Below are 26798 nucleotides of genomic sequence, written 5' to 3' on the forward strand. Positions count from 1 at the left end.
ATTGTGGCTTTCCTTGTACTCTTTGTTTGATGGGAGTTTTGAGTAAATAAATATTCTACAACAGGAAATAATACACCTCAGCCCAGTTGCTTAGGTTAGTCCAGGATGAAAACTTGCTAAACATCAGAACTGTGGAGACCAACTTGCAGTATAGGATGGAACCCAGAAAGGGATTCAGAAGTTACCACCCGAGGGGTATTACCAGCAGGAGAGTACACATATTATCTGTTGGCCAGTTCAAATATGAATAACTTTCTGCCAGTTCAACAATAAATAAACACACAGACACACAAAGTGGTGATCCAGGTAAAGGTGATATTAATAGTAGGTAGGTGTTGCTTTTAAGTTTTTTAATTTAAAATATATAAATATATTTAAAATTTTTACTTATTATAAGATTACATTTATGTACAACTAGTATATTTTAAATTAAAACTTTTTTTTTTTTTTTTTTTTTTGAGACGGAGTCCCGCTCTGTCGCCCAGGCTGGAGTGCAGTGGCGGGTTCTCAGCTCACTGCAAGCTCCGCCTCCCGGGTTCACGCCATTCTCCTGCCTCAGCCTCCCGAGCACCTGGGACCACAGGCGCCGGCCACCTCGCCCGGCTAGTTTTTTGTATTTTTTAGTAGAGACGGGGTTTCACCCTGTTAGCCAGGATGGTCTTGATCTCCTGACCTCGTGATCCGCCCGTCCCGGCCTCCCAAAGTGCTGGGATTACAGGCTTGAGCTACTGCGCCCGGCTTAAATTAAAACTTTTAAGAGAAATACCTACATAGTACTCAATACTACAGACATACTTAGATTTAAAAGTTATAAGCTCTTTTTACTCTCTAACCTTACCTCCCCAAAAGTAAATATTACTATCCTTTTTGTTCTTATCCTTCTAAATATATTATACCTATACACACTACCAACCCACCTATTTACACACACACACATACACACACACACATTTTAAAATGTAAATAGCATTATGTTGGTCACATTGCTCGGAAACTTGTCTTTTTATGTAATAATATTATCTTAAAAGATTTCCCCCATATTATTATACATATAGCTACTTCATTATTTTTAATAGCTCTACAACATTCCTTGTTATGGATACTTCATCATTCCCCTACACATGGACTTTTTTGTGGATCCCAATGTGGGGTTTTTACAAACAGTGCTGTGGTGAACTACCTTGTATCTTTGTGTACATGTGTAAGAATGTCTGTGAGACAGATTCCTAGATGGGGATTGTTGGATCAAATGATACTCATATTCTGCATTATAATAGATACTGGCAAATTTCCTCTAAAATAACTCTACCAATTTATTTTCTCATCAATGGTCTATGAAAATGACTCTTTTACCCATATTTATATCAACATTGAACATTATCAACCTTTAAAATGTTTTACTTATTTGATGGCAAATAGTTTATAATTCCATGGTTAGTAGTGAGTTTGAGTGCCCTTTTACATCTTTACTGCTATAAACATTATATTTGTCATGAAAGTTAAATCAAACTCAAATTGTTGACCCTGAAGTTTATTTAGAAATTTTGAAACTTGAATTGTCAAATCGAAAGTCATTTAGAAGAACAAATAGGGTGAGCTACTTAAAATTGTGAGGAAAAGAAAAAGTAAATGATAGCAGAAGAAAATACTTGTTTTACAAGGTATTAAATATATGATACACCTCCACTAAACAGTCTGAGAAGCAACAGACATCACAGTGGTACAGCTAGCAGGGTATAAAAACCTAGTGTATGAAATAATTTAGTATATGATAAAAGTTATGTCAAAACCAATGAAGACTCAAATCTCTCAAAAATGATATTTTATTACTGTTTAAAATTATAATAAAACAGTTAAAATTATTTTAATTTTTTATATTTTTAAAATAATTTTATAATAAAAATTATAAAAATTAGGCCAGGTGCTGTGGCTCATGCTTGTAATCCCAGCACTTTGGGAAGCCGAGGCAGGTGGATCACCTGAGGTCAGGAGTTCAAGACCAACCTGCCCAACATGGTGAAACTCCATCTCTACTAAAAATACAAAAAATTAGCTGGGCATGGTGGCAGGCACCTGTAATCCCAGCTACTCAGGAGGCTGAGGCGGGAGAATCTCTTGAACATGGGAGGCAGAAGTTGCAGTGAGCTGAGATCACGCTCAGCCTGGGCGACAAGAGCAAAACTCCATCTCAAAAAAAAAAAAAGTTAAAATTCTAATAGAAATATATTATTATAATCTTATAAGGCTATATATATATATAAAATATACTAGAAAAAGAAATACACTAGAAAATAAAATATAATTGATGAATATACATAATTTTTAGGTTGAGATGTCGTAATTTTGAAAAGAAAAACAAATGCTAAAGTAGATAACATTATATAATGCACTAAATTTAAATATTTCTGAATGGTAAAAAAATTCACCATGTATGAGGTCAGATGGCAATGAAAAGTGGGAAAAATTATTTTAAACAAATATGACAGAGACATAGGGTTAATATAATCTACTTAAAGGGCTTTCTCAAATTCAGAAGGAAAAAACCTAACATCTCAATAGAAAATTGATCAAAGGGCATAAGTGGATAAAACATTAACCCTTTCCTGCTCAGGCTGCTCCAAGAAGGGTAAACAGCTGATGAATAAAGCAGCTGATGAATGCTGCTTTTGTGTAAAGTTACTGCTGTTTTGATGGCAATGGAGAACACTCTTGTTTTAAAGAAGAGTGTTCTTTAATAATTTTAGAAGGTAGTATACAACAAGCCACATTTTTACAATTTAATAACTTTCCAGATTAAAAATAAAAGCCTCAGAAATGCCTTAATGACAGCAACATGTGATCAGAGATGAAGCATCACAATCGGATAATGTGGTAAAACAATATAGTGCCTAAATTTTAGCCAAAGAAAAAAAGAATAAAAGAAAAAATAATAAAAGCCTACTTGCATATAGATATTGTGTTCCCGATTTTGTTTTAAAGATACTGTTTTCTTGGGGTATGGAAACTATTATATTTGTTCTAAAATAAATTAGCAGACAGGAGTTCTTGCCAAAAAAAAAAAAAGTTTCTTACCTTTCTACTGAGTTACACTGGCGGAGTACAGACCAGAGGAAACATACACGTATGACTCAGTTTCCCTGATTCCTAGCAGTTCTTCTAAGGAGCAGAAGCAGCAAATACACCTTTGTGCAAGCTGAAAGAGCCCCAGGCTTACCTGGCTGCACCACTGACAGGAAATAAGTATTCTAAAGAGAACCTCAACAGTGTCTTGCCAGAGGGGTGCAGAATCTGCAATCTCTTTTCAGTGCTGAGGCCAAGAGTGAACTTGGCCCTAACCCAGAACAGGGTTTCCTGCTGTGGAAGGGAGCCTAGTGCAGTTAGTAGCTGCAATTCAGTAATCCAAATTCTAGCAGTCTATCCTGAGGAAAATAAACTCAGAGATTTATGGAAAAGGATATGCATTGCAGTGTTATTAAAAGTGGCTAAAATGTAAAAACTTAAATACCCACAAATAGAAGAATGTTTAAGTTATGGCACTTTCATAAGGCGGAATATTATTATTGCAGCCATTAAAGACTCATGTTTTTAAAGACCACTTAACCAAATAGGAAAATACATTATTATGTTAAGTGAATAAAGCAGAGTTCAAAGTGGTATTTACGGTATGAGCCCATCTAATTATATGTATTACATATATATACACACACGTATGTATGTATATATGTGTGTGTGGTTGTATGTATATATAAATGCCTAGGAAGAGACTAGAACAAAATATTCCAAAAATATTTTACTGTAATTTATAGCTAGATAGTATTATGTGGAGTTACATTTTTATGTATTTTTTGTACAAAATATTCTAGTATAAGTACATATTTTATCAGAAGTATTTAGATACTTTTTTTTTTAGTTTGAGAAGTTGCAGTATGTCTGTACACACACCCTGTATTCTACATTGAAGTTCACAAGGTAATCGTTTTACTTCATGTGTATGTGTTTCTTTGTAGTGAAGGGCAGGAGCTTCAACTTTTGAAGTAAAACCAACAAAAACCCTTCTGGGGACTGTGTATTAATGGCAACAAACTTTAATTGAGGGGAGAGTGTTTTAATTGTATTCCTATCTGAAATGATAGGGCTTCCTAGTTACTGCTGTCTTGTTCTTGGAATACTCTTTTCACACCAGTGTTGAATGTGGGGTTTAAGGACTACCATACAAACAAGTCCAGAAAATAAAGATGTGGTGTAATCAAGTGTGAGGGACTAAACAGTGAAAGTGGATACTCACCTGGCAACATTGCTGTTGCTCAACCTTAGTTTTTGCACATGTAATGGCTTATTTCCGCCCCTGAAAAGAAGCTGCCTATAAAAGGTATCCACTTAACACTTCTTTGAATGATAGCAGTCCACCCCATTCTCCCAAAATACTGACTAAAACAGACAAAAATAAGCATACATGGTGAGAATGGTGGGATTAGGGAATAGTCCCAATAAAATACTTCAAACTTCAAGGAAGTTTTGTTTAATATAATCTGATTTAGAATAAAATAGAATACACCAGAAACTGGAATAAAAATTTCCTTCTCAGGACTCTGTGTAGAGTTCACTTTTGTTAAGTGAAGGAGGCTTGGAAAAGCTCAACTAATCACCTTCAGATTAGATGAACTAGGGCTAGGTGGGAGGCAGGCAAGTTAAAGGAAAGCATCTACTAGAAGCTCACTCCTGAACACCATTACTTCTTTTCTACCCTATAGGAAGAATTTTCTATAAAAAAAGTTCTTAAGTTGACTCTAAAATGGCAGATATGAGGACAAAAATAGATGACCAAGAGCAATTTCTGGAATGAAAATTGGTGGTGTAAACCAATGTCAACTCTGCAAAAATGTAATTGGTTCAACTGAAATGTAAATGTACATTGATACATCTATGGAAGGCAATTAGGTAACAGCTATGTGAATTAAAAATACAGAATTCCACTTTCAAGTAATTGGAGTGGATGTGATTTTCCTATTCCTCCCACTAAATACAACGAAAACTCCTGGACATTCCATATAGAACAAACACAAGATTCTGAAAGGCAGAGAGGAGGAAGTATACTGGTTAAGGACTTGAGAACCAGAGGAATAACCTGGTGGTAAATTCCCTATGTTGTCCTCTTATCTTACATATCCAAGATTTGATACTGAAGAAGCTAGCAAGCTAGGAATACCAATGGGCACAGACAAAAAGCCCACAATGAAGCCTACTCTCTGTAGCCAGAAATGTAGAAAAAGGGACATTGTTGCAAGACAGAACACTTTTAGACACTAATCTCTTTACCAAACAACAGAAAAAATTGTGGCCCCATACCAGGGAAGCCTGAGTGCAGAATCTAGACTTTCTTTCATTTTCCAGAGGCTATAACTATTCTCCTGTGGGGTAATATCAGAGACAAAGTAGGGAGCTAGGACTTTCATCCCTGCCGGCTGGTAACGACTTGTCCCCTCTCTTCATTCATGCTGCAGTATCAATGGGGAGTGCAGATTTCCACTTCCACCTAACAAAATTATGTACCCCTGCCCCTTCTTGCTGGGACTGTGATATTGGAGACCTAATGGAGACTCAGAACTTTTACCATTGCCCAGTGGTCATGGGGCTACCCCCACATCAGTGTCTGAGGAGGCCACAGAGAGATCCAGAAACCCTTACCATATCCAACAGTTAAAAGAAACTTCCACTTGGGTGTCAGTGAAGGCCAAGTGGGGAACCCGGACTTTTATACCTGGCAATATGAGGTGGCATTCTCCCTTCTCCTATAGGAGCAAGGTCAGGAAAAGCCAGTGAAAACAGAAGGTTTCAATAAGGTTCAAGGTCTCAGAGCATAATATAAAAATGTTCAGCTTTCAATTGAAAATCTCTCTTTATACAAAGAACCAGGAAGACCTCAAATTGAATGAGAAGAGACAGTCAATAGCTGCCAACATTGGGATGACTGTCAGAATTATCTGAAAAGGATTTGAAAGCAGCTATGGTTAGAAAAAATGCTTAAACAAGCAATTACACTTGAAATAAATGCAAAAATAGAAAGCTCAGCAAAGAAATAGAAAGTCTCAGCAAGGAAATATGAAGAGGAACTAAATGAACATTTTAGAACTGAGAATACAGAAACTGAAATAAGATGCTCATCAGATAGACTCAGCAGCATAGTGAAGGGGAGAAAGAAAGGCATCAATAACTGGAAGACATAACAATAGAAATTCCAATCTCAACAATGAGAGAAAAGAGAATAATGATAAGCAAACAATGAACGGTACCTCACAGACCTGTGGGATTATAACAAAACATCTAACATTCATGACATTGAAGTCCCAGAAGGAAGGAGAAAGAGAGCAGTGCTGGAAAAGTACCTGAAGATATAATGACTGAAAATTTCTCAAATTTGGAGAAGATATAAACCTACAGATTCAAGAAGCTGAGGAAACCCCAAACAGAATAAACACAAAAAAGTTTATACTAAGATGCATTATAATTAAACTTCTGAAAACTACATTCAAGAAAAATTATTGAAAGTGAGAAAAAAAATGACACAGGAAAAGTCAATTAGAAGGACAGCGTATTTCTCCTGAGAAACAGTGAAACCCAGAATAAAGTGGCACAAGATTTTTCAAGTGCTGAAAGAAAAATTATCAACTCATAATCCTAAACCCAGTGGAATTATCCTTCAGGAATAAAGAGGAAATAAAGACACTCTCAGGATAAGGAAGACTGAGGGATTTAGTCACCGTAAACCTACCCTAGAAATGTGATTTGAAAAAGTTCTCTAAATAGAAAGGAAACAATTAAAGAAGGGACTCTTGGAAACTAGGAAGGAAGAAAGAACACAGTAAGCAAAAGCATGCATAAACCTGGGTAAACATTAAGCTTTCCGTCTCCTTTTGAATTTAATAAATATATTTGGTAGTTGAAGTGTAAATTACAACACTGTCTGATGTAGGTTGTAAATAAATGCAGAGGAATATTTAAGACAACTATATTTCAAGTGGGGAAGGCAAAGAGACATCAAAGTAGATAGGGTTTCTATACTTCACTCAAACTGATAAAATGATACTAATAGACTGTCTGAATTACACATATATATGTGATACCCAAGCAACCACTAAAATATATGAAATACATTTAAAACACTATAGGTGAATCAAAATGGAATTCTAAAATGATTAACCTACTTGCAACACAAGAAAAAACAGAGATGAAAAACAGAACAAACCAAACAAAAAGTACAGTTTTATTCCACTGTAGTCAGAGAGTGCCTGATATAATTTCAATTTTCTTAAATTTATTAAGGCTCATTTTATGGCCTATCATATGGTCTACCTTGAAGAAAGTTCCATGCACTGTTGAATAGAATGTGTATTCTGTGGTTGTTGGATGAACTTTTTTGTATATATCTATTAAGTCCATTTGTTCCAAGGTATAGTTAAATCCATTGTTTCTTTGTTGATGTTCTGTCTTGATGACCTGTCTAGTGCTATCAGTGGGTATTGAAGTCCCACACTATTATTGTGTTGCTGTCTATCTCATTTCTTAAGTCTATTAGTAATAGTTTTATAAACTTGGGAGCTCCAGTGTTAGGTGCATATATGTTTAGGATTGTGATATTTTCCTGTTGGACAAGGCCTTTTACCATTATATAATGTCGCTCTTTGTCTCTTTTAACTGTTGTTGCTTAAAACTTTCTTTTGTCTTACATAAGAATTGCTACCCCTGCTCGCTTTTGGTGTCCATTTACATGAAATGCCTTTTTCCACTCCTTTACTTAAGTTTATGTGAGTCCTTATGTGTGAGGCGAGTCTCTTGAAGGCAGCAGATAGTTGGTACAAACCTAGGGAAAATAATAAAACAAAATTAAACAAAAATTCCAGAGGAACATTTTTGGATATTTCCTCTAGTTACCTCCCCACCTCTGCAGTAATTAGGTTTTTATGAAATAGGAGGAAAAGAAGAAGGGAAGAGAGAGAAATGTCAACAAACAATATATTTGTTAAATTTAATCATGTTAAGTGATAACATGGAAAGAAGAGTAAGATATGAACCATATCATTACAAACAGTTTTTCTTACACATAGGCAGAATTTTTCCTAGGTCATGTGTCAATTAAATTGTTATTTTCATTTGTAGATTGAATGGTAGTGATACAATTCTAAATGTTTCCTAGTGTGTTGAAAAGATTTAAAAATATTGTATTTGTTGACTGGGCATGGTGGCTCATGCCTGTAATCCCAGCACTTTGGGAGGCTGAGGCGGGTGGATCACCTGAGGTCAGGAGTTTGAGACCAGCCTGGCCAACATGGCAAAACCCTGTGTCTACTAAAAATATGAAAATTAGCCAGGTGTGGTGGTGGCATCTGTACTCCCAGCTACTTGGGAGGCTGAGGTGGGAGGATCTCTTGAAGCCAGGAGGTGGAGGTTGCAGTGAGCCAAGATCATGCCAGTGCACTCCAGCCTGGGCAACAGAGTACGAATCTGCCTGAAATGTGTGTGTGTGTGTGTGTGTGTGTATATATGTGTGTGTGTATATATATACACACACACACACACACGTTTTAGGCAGATTCGTACTCTGTTATATATATACACACATATATTTATGCATATATATACACTATATATATATAGTATATGTCAAACTTAAAGACACATGCTTATGTGTGTTTGTTGCAGCACCGTTCACAATAGCAAAGACTTGGAACAAACCCAAATGCTCATCAATGATAGACTGGATAAAGAAAATGTGGCACATATACACCCTGGGATACTATGCAGCCACAAAAAAGGATGAGTTCATGTCCTTTGCAGGGACATGGATGAAGCTGGAAACCATTCTCAGCAAACTAGCACAGGAACAGAAAACTGAACACCACATGTTTTCACTCATAAGTGGGAGCTGAATAAAGAGAACACATGGATGCAGGGAGGGGAACATCACACACTGGGGCCTGTCAGGGGGCTGGGGGACTAGGAGAGGGATTGCATTAGGAGAAATACCTAGTGTAGATGACGAGTGATGGGTGCAGCAAACCACCGTGGCATGTATATACCTTTGTAACAAAACTGCGCGTTCTGCACATGTATCCTAGAACTTAAACTGTAATAATAATAAAAACTTGAGTTTTCATAATTAATTAGATCAGGCATGGTTCCAGGTTTTGTGAAGTTTTAAGATTATATGATTTTTGACGCTGTCTGTAAGAAAAGAGAACAAAATTTTGAATGCAAAGTTAGCTCCTGGTCCTTGGAAGGGGCCTGTACAGGCCTACGGAACTTAGGTTTCCATCATGCCATGCTGGATTCACCTGTTAAAACATATGCTACACACATACATTTTATGCCTTGCTCCCTCTCTTTGGGGGGCATTATTGCTCACTATTATTCAGTTATGAAAACATACCTACTTGTCACTGATACAATTTAAAGCTCTTATGCAAGCAGATTTATTAAAATACAAAGAATAAGAATGTGTATTTAAGCCTTACTGCTGAAGGTTCATTAAGCTCACTGATGTCTCAAGGCCCTATACATATAGTAATTGGATTTATTTATTACTCTTATTTTAAAGAAAGTAAATTATTCATTCAGTATTTAATGAATGTTATTTATTTACTCCGTAAATAGCCCTGTACATAAGAATCCTACCACTTCCTCATTCCCCACCAAATTTCATAGTCTTCTCTCAGAATATATTGAAATTTTATACCAAGGCTCCTCAAACTTTAATGTTCATTCAGATCACCAAGATATCTTGTTAAAAGGCATGTTCTGATTCAGTAGTTCTGGGGTGGGGTCTAAGGTTCTTCATATTTAGCAGGTTCTCACATGATGCCTTGTTGCTGGTCCTCAGACCACATTCCGTATGTAGCAAGGCTCCAGAGTCCACATCCCACATCATTCTAACTGTACTTAACATACCCTCATTGGAAATGGGGGGCTCCTCCCAAACCCACCACATGTAACTGGCAGGGAAAATATTCGTTACAGCCTAGTGGCTCTTAGGGGCTGCTGGTGGGTCACTAGTCATGAATGTAGGTGTAGAAATTGGATTGAGACCCAGCTGATGACAGTGAGTGGGGAGAGAAGGAGGGAAGGAGAGGAAGACAGAGAAAGCAAGAACACAAGTAAGCAAGTGCTGGAAAAAAAAAAGCCCTTTATTTTGGGGAAATGTTTATGAGGAAAGTAGGCAGATTTTGCACTTTTAGCTTGAGGTCCAAAGCACAGGTGAGGCAGTAAGTGTGAGATTCTTGCAGGAATCTAAGAGCTTAGAAAAAAAGCCTCAGAGTTGTTCAGTCCTGGTCACACAGATGGGGGTACTTTCATTCCAGGGTTCAGGGCATGCTGTGTGTAGTGACGACCCTTTCAGCAGGCAGCCTGTCCAGTCTGTGGGCTTTTCTTCTGGAACTGTCAACAGAAACTGACTGTATCCAGTGCTTTCGTGTTTCTGATGCCACAATAGAGTCTTCGCATAGTAACCCTGCTATGGTGCTCTGTGTGCTGTCAAGCTCATCGCAGATTCCTGATGGGTGAGGACTGTTGAGAGGCTGATTTCCAATAAATACTATTCCAGCAACAACAGAGATAGGAGTTTTTATTGTCAGAGTAAAGGAAAGCACCACATGCCCTGTTGCCCCACCTTTGATATTCTGCATTCCTAGGACAGCTGACACTTTTATTTTTCGTCATTGTGGAAAGAAATGAGATATATCTTCTATTTTTTTTTTTTTTTTTGACAGAGTCTCACGCTATAGCCCAGGCTGGAGTGCAGTGGCATGATCTCAGCTCACTGCACCCTCCGCCTCCAGGGCTCAAGAGGTTATTGTGCCTCAGCCCCCTACATAGCTGGGACTATAGGCACCCGCCACCACACCCGGCTAATTTTTGGTATTTTGGTAGATTTAATCTTCTTACTACTTATAGGTCTGTTAATACTTTCTATTTATGGTTCAGTCTTGGTAGGTTGTATGTTTCTAGGAATTAATCCATTTCTTTTGGATTATCTAATTTGTTGGCATATAATTTTTCATAGTAGTCCCTCATCCTTTAATTTCTGTGGCATCAGTTATAATCCCTCCTCTTTCTCATTTGATTTATTTGAATTTTTTCTTAGCTAATCTAGCTAATGGTTTGTCAATTTTTTGAACTTTTCAAATAAACAACTCTTAGTGTCCTTGATTGACCCGTTTTAAAAACAGCTTTATTAGGATATAATTTACATACCATAAAATTCACTCATTTAAAGTGTACAATTCAGCAGTATATAAATTTTTCATTTACATTCAGGGTGTACAACCATCGTTTTAGAACATTTTCACCATCCTAAAAGAAATCTTGTACCCAATAACAGGTTGAGTCATTTTTAATTGTATAAATACAGTGGACTTCCTAGAACCTGTTTTTGGCTGTAATAAATACAATGAACTTTGGGAACCACTTTCTGACTATAGTTAATACAATGAACTTTTGGAGATGGACTAGTAAACAATAAAATTTATTAAGATGTGTATTTTATTATCAACTGTTCTAAATTTGTTGTTACTCAAATATAACACTCAAAATTTTTATAATTGATAAAAATTGTATGTGTTTATCATGTACAATGCATTTTGAAAAATGTATACAATGTGAAATGGCTAAATTGAGCTAATAAACATGCATCACTTTAGATGCCATCATGAAATATCAAATGTTTTGATCACTCAGAACATTTTTATTACTCAGAAATATTTATTACAAAATGTAAAGCTTAATATTTATTTGCAACTGTGCATCAAATATGTTTTGTTGATGATATTGATGAAGTGAGTAAAGAAAGGTAGTGATACATAAATGTTCTTTGTATTATGTTTATGGAGCAAAGTACTATGCTGAAGTAGAAGGCACAGATCATAATGCTTGCTACTGTTGTATTTTGGGAACCATATCATGAAAGTCTATGAGAAAAATACTGAGGACAGTTTATGAGAATGAGTTACCAGATTAAATTTTTGAAACAAGTTCTTGTGGAGGAAAAAGCACTAATTTTCAAGTTTACATTATAGGGAATTCTTGAATGTAAACTTTCTAGTAGCCATGAAGTCTGCTTTTGCTTTACTCTTTTGGAAAGTTACCCTGAATCCTGTTCCTCAGGTTTTTGCAAAAAAAATCTGACCTTTCTACCTGATGACAGGTGAGGCACCAACGAAGATGTTGCTTCTGTTTATGTAGGCTTTTTGCCAATGAAAACTCAGTTCCCTTTTTGATCTTTCTCAATTATCAAAAACTCTGTCTCTCAAATATGATACTCTCAAACTAGTGACTGAGAAAATATGAAGATAGTCTGTACAGGGGGCATCTGTATTTTTCATGACTAACAATTTCAACTGCTGTTAGCTGGGCTGGTCACTGTGAGACCTACTCTGTTGGCTCTTCCTAGCTGTAATACACACCGTCTTATTCAAAAAGAGCTTGCCTGGCTCCTTGGTCTGTTCTCTCTGACTGCTTTCCAGAGGTCAGCTTCCAGAGTAGTTGAAATGTTTTTCTTTTGGCTTCCCTTCCTATAGTCACCCCTCATCAACTCTACCCACAAAACAAATTACCAGGAACTCTTTAATAATACGTTATTAACATTCATATGTGAAGATGCCTGTTGACAGCAGTTGGTTGGATATGAATGACCGAAAAAAACTGCAGAATTGCAACAAGGGAAAAAATGTGTTAACCCTGAATGTGATATCAGACCCTTGGAGAGCATTTAGGGAATATGTGTTCATAAGGCCAGTGCATTAGCAGGCTAGAAAGCAATGTGAACTCATGGAAAAAAGCAAGGTACCATGCCAGGGGCAAGCCTAGGCCTCTCAGCCAAGCTCCCAACTGCTGAGAGGTTTACTTGTTTTGCAAACTGTACAAGTAATTGGGTTGTTAAGTCACATTCTGTGGTTTCTGGAAGTGTTGTGTAATTCTACTTTACAAAAAAAGTATCGCCAGAATGCATTAGAAATAATGATTTAAGATTGAACTGGCTCTGTTGAAATAACCTAAATTACATGCTGCAACATTGTTTTTCCCAGGTGGCCAAAATCACTGACTTAAGATATTTAAAATGTCAGAAATGTATATTCTTAATAAAGTTGAAGTACTTTATTAAGTACTGCCGATTGGCAGTACTTCAGGGAGTATTATGGATGTTCATCATCATTTAAGTAGCCTTTTGAGACCACATGGGTCGTGACTTGATTTCTGTCATTACACATAAATCCAAAATGACTGATGCATTCTGACAACCAGATGTGTGATGGAGTCATGTTTGCCAGATCCTTGCTTCAAACCCTTCAGTATATATTTAACATGTAACATTTCAACATGTACACCAAAGGATTGTTCTTTATACTATTGTAATTCTTAATGCCTAACAGATGGATTGATGGGTGCATGTGTATGTCTGGGTGAGCAGAATTGGATTAAAGGATGGCAGTTTCCCCAGGCACCTTGCATTGGAACATCAGTGGTATAAATGGGAAACATGACACCTGTTAACTTAGCTTTCCACATATAACACTTAGGCAGTTTGCAAGCAAAATTTATTACAAGGCCCCCAAATGGGATAGGAAGGAGGTAACAGTAAGAGTTGCTGCCATTATTGAACTATATTTATTGAATGTTTTTATAACAATAACAAAAAATCATTGGCATTCTTGAACTCTCTCTATTGAATATTTTGCACAGTGTAACAGCAAGCACCACCACCATCCTATTTTAGAATTTCCTGAATTTGACAGGTCACTGTCAGTTGAAATTCTTACACCGAGTAGTATTTTTACATAGCTGTGTTTTATTGCCAATGAGTGATTAGATTTGTTTTGAATATTAAGTTTAAAAGTTGTTGCTGTGCTATCCAAGCTTTTTCCTGGCTCGGTAAGTCATAAAACTGAACTGAAAAAAACAAAAACCGATGGAAAAGTGGGAAATGTTTTAACAACATGCAAGTAAATAAAAGAACTTTGAAATCTGTTTTGTAACTTTGTAACCATATCTGTGAGACTTACCTCTGCCCTCCTGAATATGAGTAACTGATGCTGTCCCTTAATGAGAAACCACAAAATTGTGAAGTGAAAGACTGATGCGAGTGGAAGTGCTGTGCTCATTTAGTGCGTGAACTAACCCTGTTTGTTAACTAAGCATAAAGAGAGACACACTTTTCTTAATGGAAAATAAGTTTTCCCCAACTCCATCTAATAAATGTTGAATAAGTATTTTAAAAATAAATATCATTTTGAATGGATACCAAACCTTTAGCCTTTCTCAGCACTCACATGATCAAATCTCAGTCAGACGGATTGTGTGGGGTGGGTGTGGAGGATGAGTGAGCAGGTACAAGCATACACAGTTGAATACACAGCACAAGAAAAGTGCTCCTATGCAGGTAACTAGATGAGTCCCAGTTTGAAAAAGTTACAATTTATTTATCACCTGCAAAATGTTGCAAAAATATTACATAAATGCCAAGAGCACTTTGACTTTATAATATTACATTGGAGAACTATCTGGATCCTATCCTGATGGCCAGGGCAGATGGTAGATATCATGTGCTAAGAACAGGCACTTTGCAATTCCCAGCATTTGGAAATCTGCCATATAAATTTGAAATGGGTCAAAGTGAAATGCTGAGATTCTTTTATACTTATGAGAAGGTGCAAAATTTCAAAACTTGGGGGAAAAATAGGAAGCTATTTCCTGATAAAACAACTCTAAAAATGTTTGGAACCAAAGATTAATTTATCTTGCTCCTCTCCAGATGAACAGAAGATGGAAAAAATTCTTACATGAATGAAGTAAGTCCCTAGTAGTAGATTAATGTTTTTCTTACATTTGTAATGGTCATTTTAAATATTTGTGTTGATATACCTTACATTAATTGTTATGCCATAATAATGAAATTATTACTTTTCAATGCAATAATAATATGTGTGCAAGCTTTAATGAGAGTCTGCAAGGAAGTGAAAATAAAATAAAATGACATGGTTTGTGTTACAAATAACGAAAGAACATTTTTTGCAATTGCATGTGTGACATTATATGTGGAAAAATAATTAGATGCTGCATGTGCTATACTTTATAATTGCTTTGCCTTTTAGATTTGAATCATAGACTTTTATCTCTTTTATGAGGTTGTTGTCATTAGATGTGAGGAGGCAGCATCAGAATGGTGGTGAAGAGATTCTAGAAAGCTCAAATTGTATATTCACAATCACATAACGTAGTACCAGAATTATTCGTTATACCAAAACATAAACTACTTACAAAACATAAATACAGCCACAGTGACTACTTTATTAAATTACTACCACTGGGTGGAGAAAATTTATGAAAGTAAAAAAGAACCTTTAAGCTATCTATACAGTTGCAAATGAGTTATTAAGGTGTAGATAAGCTAATAAGTATCTTACGCAGGGGTAAAAGGAAAAAAAGCTTCATTCACAGATATGTACAAATAGAAAGTAATGGATTGTGATTTTTTTGGTTTGCTAACCATAAAGAAGAGAAGTACCTATGTATATCCACCTGATCGTAAAAAGACACAGACAGGAAAAATGTCAGATCAAAGATTGGACTATAAAATACAAGGAAAGGGGCTCTAGCACTTACTGAGTGCCTGCTCTGTGTCAGGCACTGTGCTGGACATTTTATACACATCGTAATTTGAGAACAGAGAGAGTTCTGAATAGCAGAATAACTGGCAGAGCTTAGAAGGGGTGACGCTAGTTGGTTTAGAAATTCAAGTGATGAAAAGGAGGTGGGTAACTGACACTGACGTTAGAGGAGGCCCAGCAATAAGGAGTGACATTTAGGTCAGACATGGACACTCTGCAGGGTGCCCAACGGGAAAGGTCTTCAGCTGTTGCTACCTGTATACCTCAGTGATGGCTAATGGCGGTTTTGTGCTGGTTCAAAGCACATTAGTCATAAAGCAGATCTTTGGTTCATATATGGGATGGGAAGAAAAAGGGAAAAGACCAAAAAGCAATCATGACATCAGGGGTATTTGTATCTGCTATCTATCCAGCCCCTCATCCACCCGATTTGAGATGGCAGAAGGCAGTTCTTGGTTAACTCCTATGACCAATAGCCCTGAGCTCCTGTCACACTTATTTCTAGCTATAGTTGTGCTTATTGTTGTGACCCAGCACATCAGCTGGCTTGGAATGATGACCCTCAGTCATCAAGGAGAAGTTGTGTAATATTCAGTGTACTCTTTTAAAGAAGGTCAACACAGGGAAAATGTATTCTAGAAAGATGAGTTTCATCTTTTCATTGGATTGGTGATTCCTTGAGGGAAGAAATGATCTCATTCATCTTTATATCCTTTGACATCTAACACAATGTTTTTTACATAGTAGTTAAAATATATGTGACACTAAATAGAATAGAAATAACTTAAGTTTACGGGAAAATCATATCATATTGTTTAAAGTCCAGTGTTCTTATTCTCAGGAAATTCAACCAGAAATGACACTTTGCCCTCCCCATGCTTGTACCCATTCTCAGACCTCAAAATAATGATGCTTTCATTTATTGAATTAAGGAGTCAATTACTGAAATGTCTTTAGTGAAGAGGATATGTTTCTAAAGCATTTTTCAGGAACACATAACACAGGAAGATATTGTAAAGTGGTGTCACATGATGGAAAAATTCCCAGCCATTCTGCATCATATGTGCACACCTGTTCCTGGATGTTTTTCACCTCAGGGACTTGGTGCCTCAAGCCTTAAGCCATTGCAACTCCCTGAGCTCAAGAGAAGATTAGACAGATAATACCCAGAGACAAAGACCACAGACATTTCACAGGATGTCTCTACCAGAGGCTTTATCAGAGAATCCTTATATCTACCCATGCCTAATACACACCTCTGAAGATTCCAAACTTCCCTTCAAGAGAATCAGCATCACGTATTAGAAAAAGCAGTAGGGTCTTGAGTCTGCAGGCTGGGACTTCAGCAACTGTATTTACCCTAATTGGTGAGCAGTAACCTCTCTGAGCTTCAGTTTTTATACTCATCTACATGCATAAAATGAGTATTGTAATATTCAAGATTTGCAATATTTGCTCTACAGAATTATTGGTCAGATGATATGAAATAATGTATCTCATATATTTGGGGATTTGGAGGCACTAAACACACATCAAGCCAGGGTTTTTTGTATGACCAGACTAACATTTTTGTAGCTTTGCTCCCATGAATATATTAACTTACTACCACTGGTAATATTTGAAAATAAGGAAAATTGTAGGGAACTTTTTACCAACAAACTATGCGGTTACAAATAAATTACTTAGGGTATATTCATAACTCTAAAGAAAGGAAAAACAGCTTCATTAATAAAGAAGGAAACTATGCACAATAAGCACAAACTCTGTATGTACACTCTTGGCCCAAGCCAATACTCTGTGTTTTTTTTTTTTAATTTTTGTGGGTACGTAGCAGGTGTACACATTTATGAGATACATGAGATATTTTGATACAGGCATACAATGCATAATAATCATATCAGGGTAAAGGGGGTGTCCATCTCTTCAAGCATTTATCATTTCTTTGTTACAAACAATCCAATTATACTCTTAGTTATTTTTAAATGTACAATAAATTATCATTGACTGTAGTCACTCTGTTGTGCTGTCAAATACCAAATATATATATTTTTTGAGACAGGGTCTCGCTCTGTCACCCAGGCTGGAGTACAGTGGCACTATCTCAGCTCACTGCAACCTCCGCCTCCTGGGTTCAAGCGATACTCCCACCTTAGTCCCCCTAAGTAGCTGGGACCACAGGCGTGTGCCAACATACCCAGCTAATTTTTCTATTTTTTGGTAGAGATGTGGTTTTCCCATATGGCCCAGGCCCATCTCGAACTCCTGGGCTCAATGATTCACCCACTTTGGCCTCCCAAAGTTCTGGGACTACAGCCTGAGCCACCATGCCCTGCCATCAAATACTAGATCTTATTCATTCTATCTAATTATATTTTTGTACCCATTAACTACTCCCCTGCCCCCTGCCCCTAGTATTCTTCCCAGACTCTGGTAATCATTGTTCTACTCTCTATATCAATTAGTACAATTGTTTTAATTTTTAGCTCCCACAAATAAGTAAGAATGTGAGAAGTTTGTCTTTCCATTCCTGGCTTATTTTACCTAATGACCTCCTTTGCATCCATTTTTGTTGCAGATGACAGGATCTCATTCTCTCTTATGGCTGAATGGTACCCCCTTGTGTAGATGTACCCCATTTTCTTTATCCATTTGTTGTTAATGGTCACATAGGTTACTTCCAAACTGTGGCTATTGTGAATAGTGCTCTAATAAACATGAGAATGCAGATATCTCTTTGAAATACTGATTTCCTTTCTTTTGGGTATATAACTCACAGTGGGATTGCTAAATCATATGGTAGTTCTATTTTTAGTTTTTTGAGGAGCCTCCAAATTGTTCTCCCTAGTGGTTATACTAATTTACATTCCTAACAACAGTGTGTGTTTCCTTTTTTTCACATCCTTGTAAACATCTACTGTTGCCTTTTGGTTAAAAGACTTTTTAACTGGGGTGACATGATATCTCACAGTACTTTTGATTTGCATTTCTCTGATGGTCAATGATACTGAGAATCTTTTCACATACGTGTTTGCCATTGGTATGTCTTCTTTTGAGAAATGTCTATTCAGATCTTTTGCCCATTTTTTAATTGGCTTATTAGATTTCTTCCTAGAGAGTTGTTTGAGCTCCTTCTGTATTCTGGTTATTAATCCCTTGTCAGATAGATAGTTTGCAAATATTTTCTCCCATTCTTTGGGTTATCTCTTTACTTTGTTGATTGTTTCCTTTGCTGTGGAGAAGCTTTTTAACTTGATATGATCCTATTTGTTCATTTTTGTTTTGGTTGCCTGTGCTTATAGGGTATTACTCAAGAAATCGCTGACCAGTCCAATTGTCCTGAAGAATTTCCCCAATGTTTTCTTGTAGTAGTTTTACAGTTTGAGCTCTTAGATTTTAGTCTTAAATCCATTGTGATTTGATTTTTGTATATGGTGAGCGATAGGGATCTACTTTCATTCTTCTGTATATGGATATCCAGTTGTTCCAGCACCATTTATTGAAGAGACTGTACTTTCCCCTGATGTATGTTCTTGACATCTTTGTCAAAAATAAGTTTACCGTAGATGTATGGATTTGTTTCTGGGTTCTCTATTCTGTTCCATTGGTCTGTGTGTCTGTTTTTATACCAGTGCCATGCTGTTTGGTTATTATAACTCTGTAGTATAATCTGAAGTCAGATAATGTGATTCTTTTGTTATTTTTGCTTGGTATAGCTTTGGCTATTCTGTATCTTTTGTGGTTCCATATAAATTTTAGGATTGTTTTTCCTATTTTTGTGAAGAATGTCATTGATATTTTGATAGGGATTACATTGGATCTGTAGATTGCTTTGTGTAGTATGGACATTTAACCATATTGATTCTTCCAGCCCATGAATATGGAATATCTTTCCATTTTTTGTGTTCTCTTAAATTTCTTGCATCAGTATTTTATTGTTTTCATTGTAGGTATTTTTGTAAAATACATAATTTTTACGTATTTCATTTCATTATAGATATCTTTCACATTTTTGTGAAATACACAATTTCTGTGGATTTCATTTTATCTGTAGCTGTTGTAAATGGGATTACTTTCTAGATTTCTTTTTCAGATTGTTTGCTGTTGGCATATAGAAACACTACTGATCATTGAATGTTAATTTTGTATTCTGCAACTTTACTGACACTTATCATTTCTAATAGCTTTTTGGTAAAGTCTTGAGGTTTTTCCAAATATGAGATCATATCATCTGCAACCAAAAAATGTGACTTCTTCCTTTCTAGTTTGGATTCCCTTTATTTCTTTCTCTTGTCTGATTGCTCTGGCTAGGACTTCCAGTTGTGTTGAATAACAGTGGTGAAAGTCGGCATTCATGTCATGTTCCAGATCTTAAAGGAAAGGGTGTCACTTTTTCCCCATTCAGTGCAATACTAGCTGTCGGTTGATTGTGTATGACTTTTATTGTATTGAGGTATATTCCTTAATACCTAGATTTTTGAGAGTTTTTAACATGAAGAGATGTTGAACTTTATCAAATGCTTATTCAGCATCAGTTGATATAGTTTTTATCCTTCATTCTGTTCATATGATGTGTCACATTGATTCATTTGCCTATGTTGAGCTATCTTTACATCCCAGGGATAAATCCCACTTGGTTATGATGAATGATCTTTTTAATGTGTTGCTGAATTCAGTTTGCTAGTATTTCATTGAGGATTTTTGTATCAATGTTCATCAGGGATACTGGCCTATAGTTTTCTTTTTTTGATATGTCTTCGTCTGGCTTTGGTGTGAGGGAAATATCAGCTTCATAGAATGAGTTTGGAAGTATTACATCCTCTTCTATTTTTCAGAATTGTTTGGGTAGTATTGGAATTAGTTCTTCTTAAATGTTTTGTAAAATTCAGCACTGAAACCATCTGGTCATGAGCTCTTCTTTGCTGAGAGACCTTTTATTTTGGCTTTGATCTCATCACTTATTATTGGTCTGTTCATTTTTTGAATTTCTTTAGATTCAATCTTGGTAGGCTGTATGTGTCTAGGAATGTCTTCATTTCTCCTAGGTTTTCCAATTTATTGGCATATAGTGGCTCATAGTAGCTTCTAATGGACCTTTGAATTTCTGCACAGTTATATTGTCTCCATTTTCATATCAGATTTTATTTATTTGGGTCTTCTCTCTTTTTCTTCGTCTGGCTAAAGGTTTGTCAATTTCGTTTGCCTTTCCAAAAAGCCAACTTGTCATTTCATTGATCTTTTGTATTGCTTTTTTCATTTCAATTTAATTTTATTTCTATTCTGATTATTTATTATTCTACTTTGGGGTTTAAGTTTGTTCTTGCTTTTGTAGTTCATTAGGATATATCAGTAGGTTGTTTATTTAAAATTTTTCTGCTCTTTTGATATAGGCTGTTACAGCTAAAAACTTTCCTTTTTTAGTACTGCTTTTGCTGTATCCAACAGGTTTTGGTGTATTGTTTTTATTTTATTATTTGTTTCAATAAATTTTTAAATTTCCTTCATAATTATTCATTGGTCTACTAGTCATTTAGGAGCTTATTGCCTAATTTCCATGTTTTTGTATAGTTTATTGCTCCTTTATTTCTCCCTCCTATTTGAAGGATATTTTCACTGGATATACTTTTCTAGGATAAAAAGTTTTTTCCTATAAGCACTTTAAATATGTCATTTCACTCTCTCTGGCCTATAAAGTTTCCACTGAGAAGTTTGCCAGCAGACACATTGGAACTCCATTATATGTTATTTCTTTTCTCTTGCTGCTTTTAGAATCCTTTCTTTATCCTTGACCTTTGAGAGTTTGATTAGTAAATGTCTTGGTCACCTTATTTTGGTTACATCTGCTTGGTGTTCTGTAACTTTCTTGTACTTGAATATTGATATCTTTCTCTTGGTTTGGAAAGTTCTATGTTATTATCCCTTTGGATAAACTTACTACCCCTATCTCTCTTTCTCTTTACCTCTTCTTTAAGGCCAGTGACTCTTAGGTTTGTGCTTTTGGGGTTTTGAGGCTATTTTTCAGACCTTATAGGCATGCTTCATTCTTTTTGATGATTTTTTCTTTTGTCTCCTTTGTGTATTTTCCAATAAGTTTGTCTCCAAGGTCACTAATTCTTTCTTCTGCTTGATCAATGCTGCTGTTAAGAGACTATAATGCATCTTCAGTGTGTCAACTGCATTTTTCTGCTCCAGAATTTATTCTTTATTCTTGATTCTTTTTAATTCTTTCAATCTCTTTGTTAAATTAATTAGACGGTATTCCAAATTCCTTCTCTGTGCTATCTTGAATTTCATTGAGTTTCCTCAAAACAGATATTTTGAATTCTGTGTCTGAATAGTCACATATCTCTCTGTCTCCCCTGGATATAACCCTGGCATCTTATTTAGTTCATTTGGTGAGGTCATGTTTTTTTGGATGGTCTTAATGCTTGTGGATATTCGTCCAGTCTGGTCATTGAAGAGTTAGGTATTTATTGTAGTCCTCATAGTCTGGGCTTGTTTGAACCCATCCTTCTTGGGAAGGCTTTCCAAGTATTTGAAAAGATGTTAGTGTTATAAGTTTTTGGTCCCTGTAGCCATATCTGCATTAGAGGGTACCCCAAGCCCAGTAATGCTGTGACACTTGCAGACTCAGAGCTATCACCTTGGTGGTCTTGGATAAGATCTGGAAGAATTCTCTGGATTACCAGGCAGAGACTCTTGTTCTCTTCCCTTACTTTCTCCCAGACAAACAGAGTCTCTCTCTCTCTCTCTCTCTCAACACAGAGCTGCCTGGAGCTGGAAGAGGGGTAACATAAGCATCCCTGTGGCCACCATTATTGGGACTGTGTGTGTGAGACCCGAAGCCAGCACAGCACTGGGTCTTGCCAAAGGCCTGCAGTAACCAATGTCTGGATACCACTTGTGTTCACTCAAGGCCTTAGGGCTCTACAATCAGCAGGTGGTAAAGCCAGCCAAGTTTGTGTTCTTCCTGTTAGGGCAGCAGGTTCCCCCCAGGTTAGAGATGCTGTCCTGGAGCCAGGGCCTAGAGTTGGAAACCTTAGTAGTCTACCTGATGCTGTATTCTACTATAGCTAAACTGGCACCCAAGCCACAAGGGAAAGTCCTCCTGAATCTTCCCTCTCCTTTCCACCAGCAAAGGAGTCTCTTCTCATGGTCACCACTGTTCCAGGTCTGCAGTGAGTACTGCCTGACTACCACCATTGTTCCTTCAAGACCCAAGGGCTCTTTGTTCAACTTGTGGTGGATGCTGTCAGCCTAGAACTCTCCCTTCAGGGCAGTGAACTTCTCTCTGGCCATTGCTGCTCCAGAAATGCTGTGCAAGAGTCAGCACCTGGAATTGAGGATCACAAGAGCCTGCTTGATGCTCTACTCCACTGTGCCACTGTGACGGAGCTGGTTCCTAAACTGCAAGACAAAGTCTCCTTTAATCTTCCCTTTCCTTTTCTCAAGCATAAGGGGTCCTTCCCCATAGCCACTTCAGCTGGCAATATGCTGGGTCACACCTGAAGCCAGCATGTCTCTGAGTCTTACCCAAAGCTCGCAGTGAGTAGTGCCTGGGTCCTACTGCTGATTATTCAGGGTCAAAGTGCTCTTTAGTCAGCATGTAATGAGTCTCTCAAGACTGGGTCCTTTTCTTCCAGCCCAGAATGTGTCTAGAAATGTCATTCAGGTGCTAGGGCCTGGAATGGGGGCCTCAGGACTTTGCCTGGTGCCCTTGTCTACTGTGGCTGAGCTAGTATCCAAGTTGCAAGTCCTCAACTTGGACTTGCAAAGTCTTTACTCTTCCTTCTTCTCTTCTCAAGCAGAAGTAAGTAAGCTGTCCTAGAGCTGTGAGCTGTGCTGCCTGGGGTTGGTGGAGGGGTGGTACTCGCACTCCTTTGGCTTCCCTGGCTGGTGTTTCACTAGGTCACATGCACCTAGGTCATATGCAGCTAGGTCAAGTCCACTGGCTTTGGGCCCAAAAAAGCACCAGAACTTGCGCAGGAATTGCAGTCCTTTTAGCCTAGACTGCCTTCAAGTTTATCGAGATCTCTAGAGCATTTTAGCCTGAAGTGATGAGGCTTGCTGGAACTCAAGTTCTGACCACTGGGGTGGATGATGTTTCTCTGGTTAGGGCTGGTCTAAATGCTCCCTCTGCAGGTGCCAGTTGAGTTCTGCCTAGTGTTGCTTTCCTCTGTGACAGGGCAGCACTGAGTTTCAATGCAAAGTCCCACTATCACTGTACTCTGCCTTTCCCAAGTGTGTTTAGGGGAGGGAGAGGGCAGTGATGGTGGGATGCACTGCCATGGGATGGGGAAGGGGTGGCATCAGGAATTCAATATTGTCTTTTATACCCTCTTCAGTGCTTCTTTCAGTGATATGAATTTAAAACCAGGTACTGTGATTTTTGGTTCTTTTGAAGGTGCTTTTTTGTGTGTGAATAGTTGTCCAATTTTGTGTTCCCAAAGAAAGCATGATTGGTGGAGGCTTCTATTAAGCCTCTTTCCTCTTTTCTCCTAGTTCAATACTTTGATTGTTATCTTAATCACAAACTCTCCCCCATGCCCCATGGAATTCTGACCTCTTCCCTCCATCATGTTCACCAAGCTCACGAATGTTCTAGAATTCCCACTTAAATTGAATTAAGGCCCTGTTAACACATTTAAGTGGGTCAGTGACATTCTTTCTCTTTTACTTACCAAAGAGTTATCCTCCATGTATGTGACAATAACATGTTTGCTCTGCAGATCCTGATCAGTTTGCTATTTCCTTTAGAGCCTCTGTTAAACTGCTCCTTGGATCCTAAAAAAAGCATTTTACTTTCTAAACAATGTGTTTTTAAAGGGGTCTCCTTAAACATGACCCACAGTTTTAACAAACATTTTTCTATAGTTTTGAACATAGCACATCATATCATCTGTAGTTTAATATTTGTTTTAACAAGTTACAATAAAAAGAAAAAACCAGCTTTGTCAAGCTTTTCCCAATTTACTGCTTTGCTGTCTGTGAGTTAGAGGCATGTGCAGAGACTGGAGGGCACTGGCAATCCTTGTGTCTTCTGCCCATAGACCATGCAAGCAGAGAGGAGCCCCTGTTAGGAACAGATGGAGTAGATTCAGGATAATGGCCACACTTTCTAAACCACAGAATGTGCTTAGAGCAGTTCTGAAAATGAAGGTTTGGAGCTCTGGTACTAGTACTTTCAGTCTGCTTGAGGATAGGAGAAATGTTCGCTCATTTAACAAACATTTATCTTGCTCCTATGATGTGCCAAGCACTAAGGTTCTCTGGAGAAAGCATGGAGCAAAATAGAGAAAAACTCTGCTTCATGCAGCATATTTTCTTGTTGGAGGGGGCTGTGTGTTCTTAGGAGGAAAGTGCTGTACGCTAATTTGGCTGTCTTTTTTTTTTTTTTCTTTAAAGGCCTACTTTGTAGTGTTTGCTGATCACAGCTGATTTCAGGCTAGCAATGTGGTATCAATGGATGGGAGCTGGGAAGAGATGAGCATAGTCAGCTGTGTAGAGTTGGGAGACACAAGAGGCAGCCACTGAGCAATTTCAACATGTAAAATATATGTCAGATGGTGATGTGTGCTGCAAAGGGTGATGAGCCAGGGAAGGGAGAATAGGGAATGCTAGAGGAGACTTGCTGTCATACATATGGGCAGGATAGGGCTTGCTAAGCTGGTACCATTAGGAAGGAATGAGAGTTCTAGGCAGAGGGAATAGCAAGTACAGACTCCTGATATGAGAAGAGGCCAGATATGTTTGAGGAACAATAGAGAAGCCCGTGGGCCATAAAAGAGTGAGGAAGAAAGTGAGCAGTGGGAGATACAGTGACCCAGACCTACACTGTTTAGACCCCTGCAGGCTAATGTAAGGACTCAGCTTTTTCTCTGAGTGAGATGGGAGACTTTGTAGGGTTTTGAGCAGAAGAGGGACATGTCTGACAAAACATTTTAACAAGACCCAGGTGTTCTCTTGAGAACAGAATAAATAGAGAAAGGGCTAGAAATGGAGAGATTAGTTAGGAGTGGAAGTAATAATCCAGGTGAGAGATGGTTGTGATTTTGACCTGGGTGGTTACATGTGGATGTAATCTGGATTGATTTTGTGCCAGAGCTAACCAGATTTGCTGATGGATTGGATGTGGTGTGTATGACAGGAAGAGGTGAGTCAAAGGTGACTTCGAGGCTTTTGGTTTAGAAGTCTCTCTCTCTCTCATTCTGCCATGGTAAGACATACTTTCTTCCCCTTTGCCTTCTGAAGTGATTGTAAGTTTTCTGAGGTCTCCCAGCCATAATTTCTGTTAAGCGTGTGGTACTGTGAGGCAATTAAACCTCTTTTCTTCATAAATTACTCAGTCTCAGGTACTTCTTTAGAGCAGTGTGAGAACAGACTAATACATTCCATGAGGATGGGGCATGCTGTAATTCTTACCATTACATTCCTGTTGCCTAGCACAGCACTTGCCTGAGCATGGGCACTTAGTACATGGTTGTGTGAATGTTGTACCTCTCTCCATAGTTTAATTTTTCAAAGTAATAATACTAACTATAAGTAGTTTTAAAAAATAACTGAAAAATAGTATGTCTAAAGTATGTTGTACATCTGCCATTCAGAAAACATTAACACGTGAAACTTATAATTTTTTGACCATATTCTATGCTCTCTATAATGTTGATTAAATTTTGAACACACAGAAAGGATGCTGCTTTATAGAAAAAATAATGATAGGTTATTTTCATCATTTCCATTAAGACTTTGTCATTAAGAGCCATCTCTTGAGTGACTCAGAAATAGAGGAAGGACTTCCATGTCTAAAAGCCAGAAAATATAAACTGGTTTAACTGCATTGCTGCAAAGAGAAAGGATCTGTCCGGCCCACAGGATTAAAGCAGGACAGAAACAGAAGAAACACCCTCCCTAGGAACTGTCTACATACGAGTATTACTTCCTATGATGATTGTCGTTTTTAAGTGGTGAAAAATGGAAGGCCTGTGGTGGTATTAAATGTAGATGAGCAGAGACTGAACTGTTTGAGCAACAGTACACTTCAGTTGTCATGGTACCGAAAAGCTCCCAGTAGATCCTTTCCCCTGTCCCCAGATGTTTAAAGTCTATGTTAACATGCCCTAAATGGTGACGGAGCCAGATGTGAATGTA

General features: G+C 37.4%; 1 protein-coding gene across 10 annotated transcripts in view; it reads left to right on the top strand.

Moving 5' to 3' along the window:
- Nucleotides 1-26798, top strand: part of ENOX1 (ecto-NOX disulfide-thiol exchanger 1) — a 566136-nt gene that overhangs the window by 147597 nt on the left and 391741 nt on the right. The window contains exon 3 of one of the 10 annotated variants that reach the window (XM_023187380.2): nucleotides 3911-3969. The exons of the other annotated variants lie outside the window; for them this stretch is intronic. The gene's annotated coding sequence lies outside the window, so the exon portion shown is untranslated. The remainder of the gene's footprint in view (nucleotides 1-3910; nucleotides 3970-26798) is intronic. 10 annotated transcript variants of the gene reach the window in all.

The sequence above is a fragment of the Piliocolobus tephrosceles genome, chromosome X (assembly GCF_002776525.5).
Source record: "Piliocolobus tephrosceles isolate RC106 chromosome X, ASM277652v3, whole genome shotgun sequence".
In the NCBI taxonomy this organism is placed as follows: domain Eukaryota; kingdom Metazoa; phylum Chordata; class Mammalia; order Primates; family Cercopithecidae; genus Piliocolobus; species Piliocolobus tephrosceles.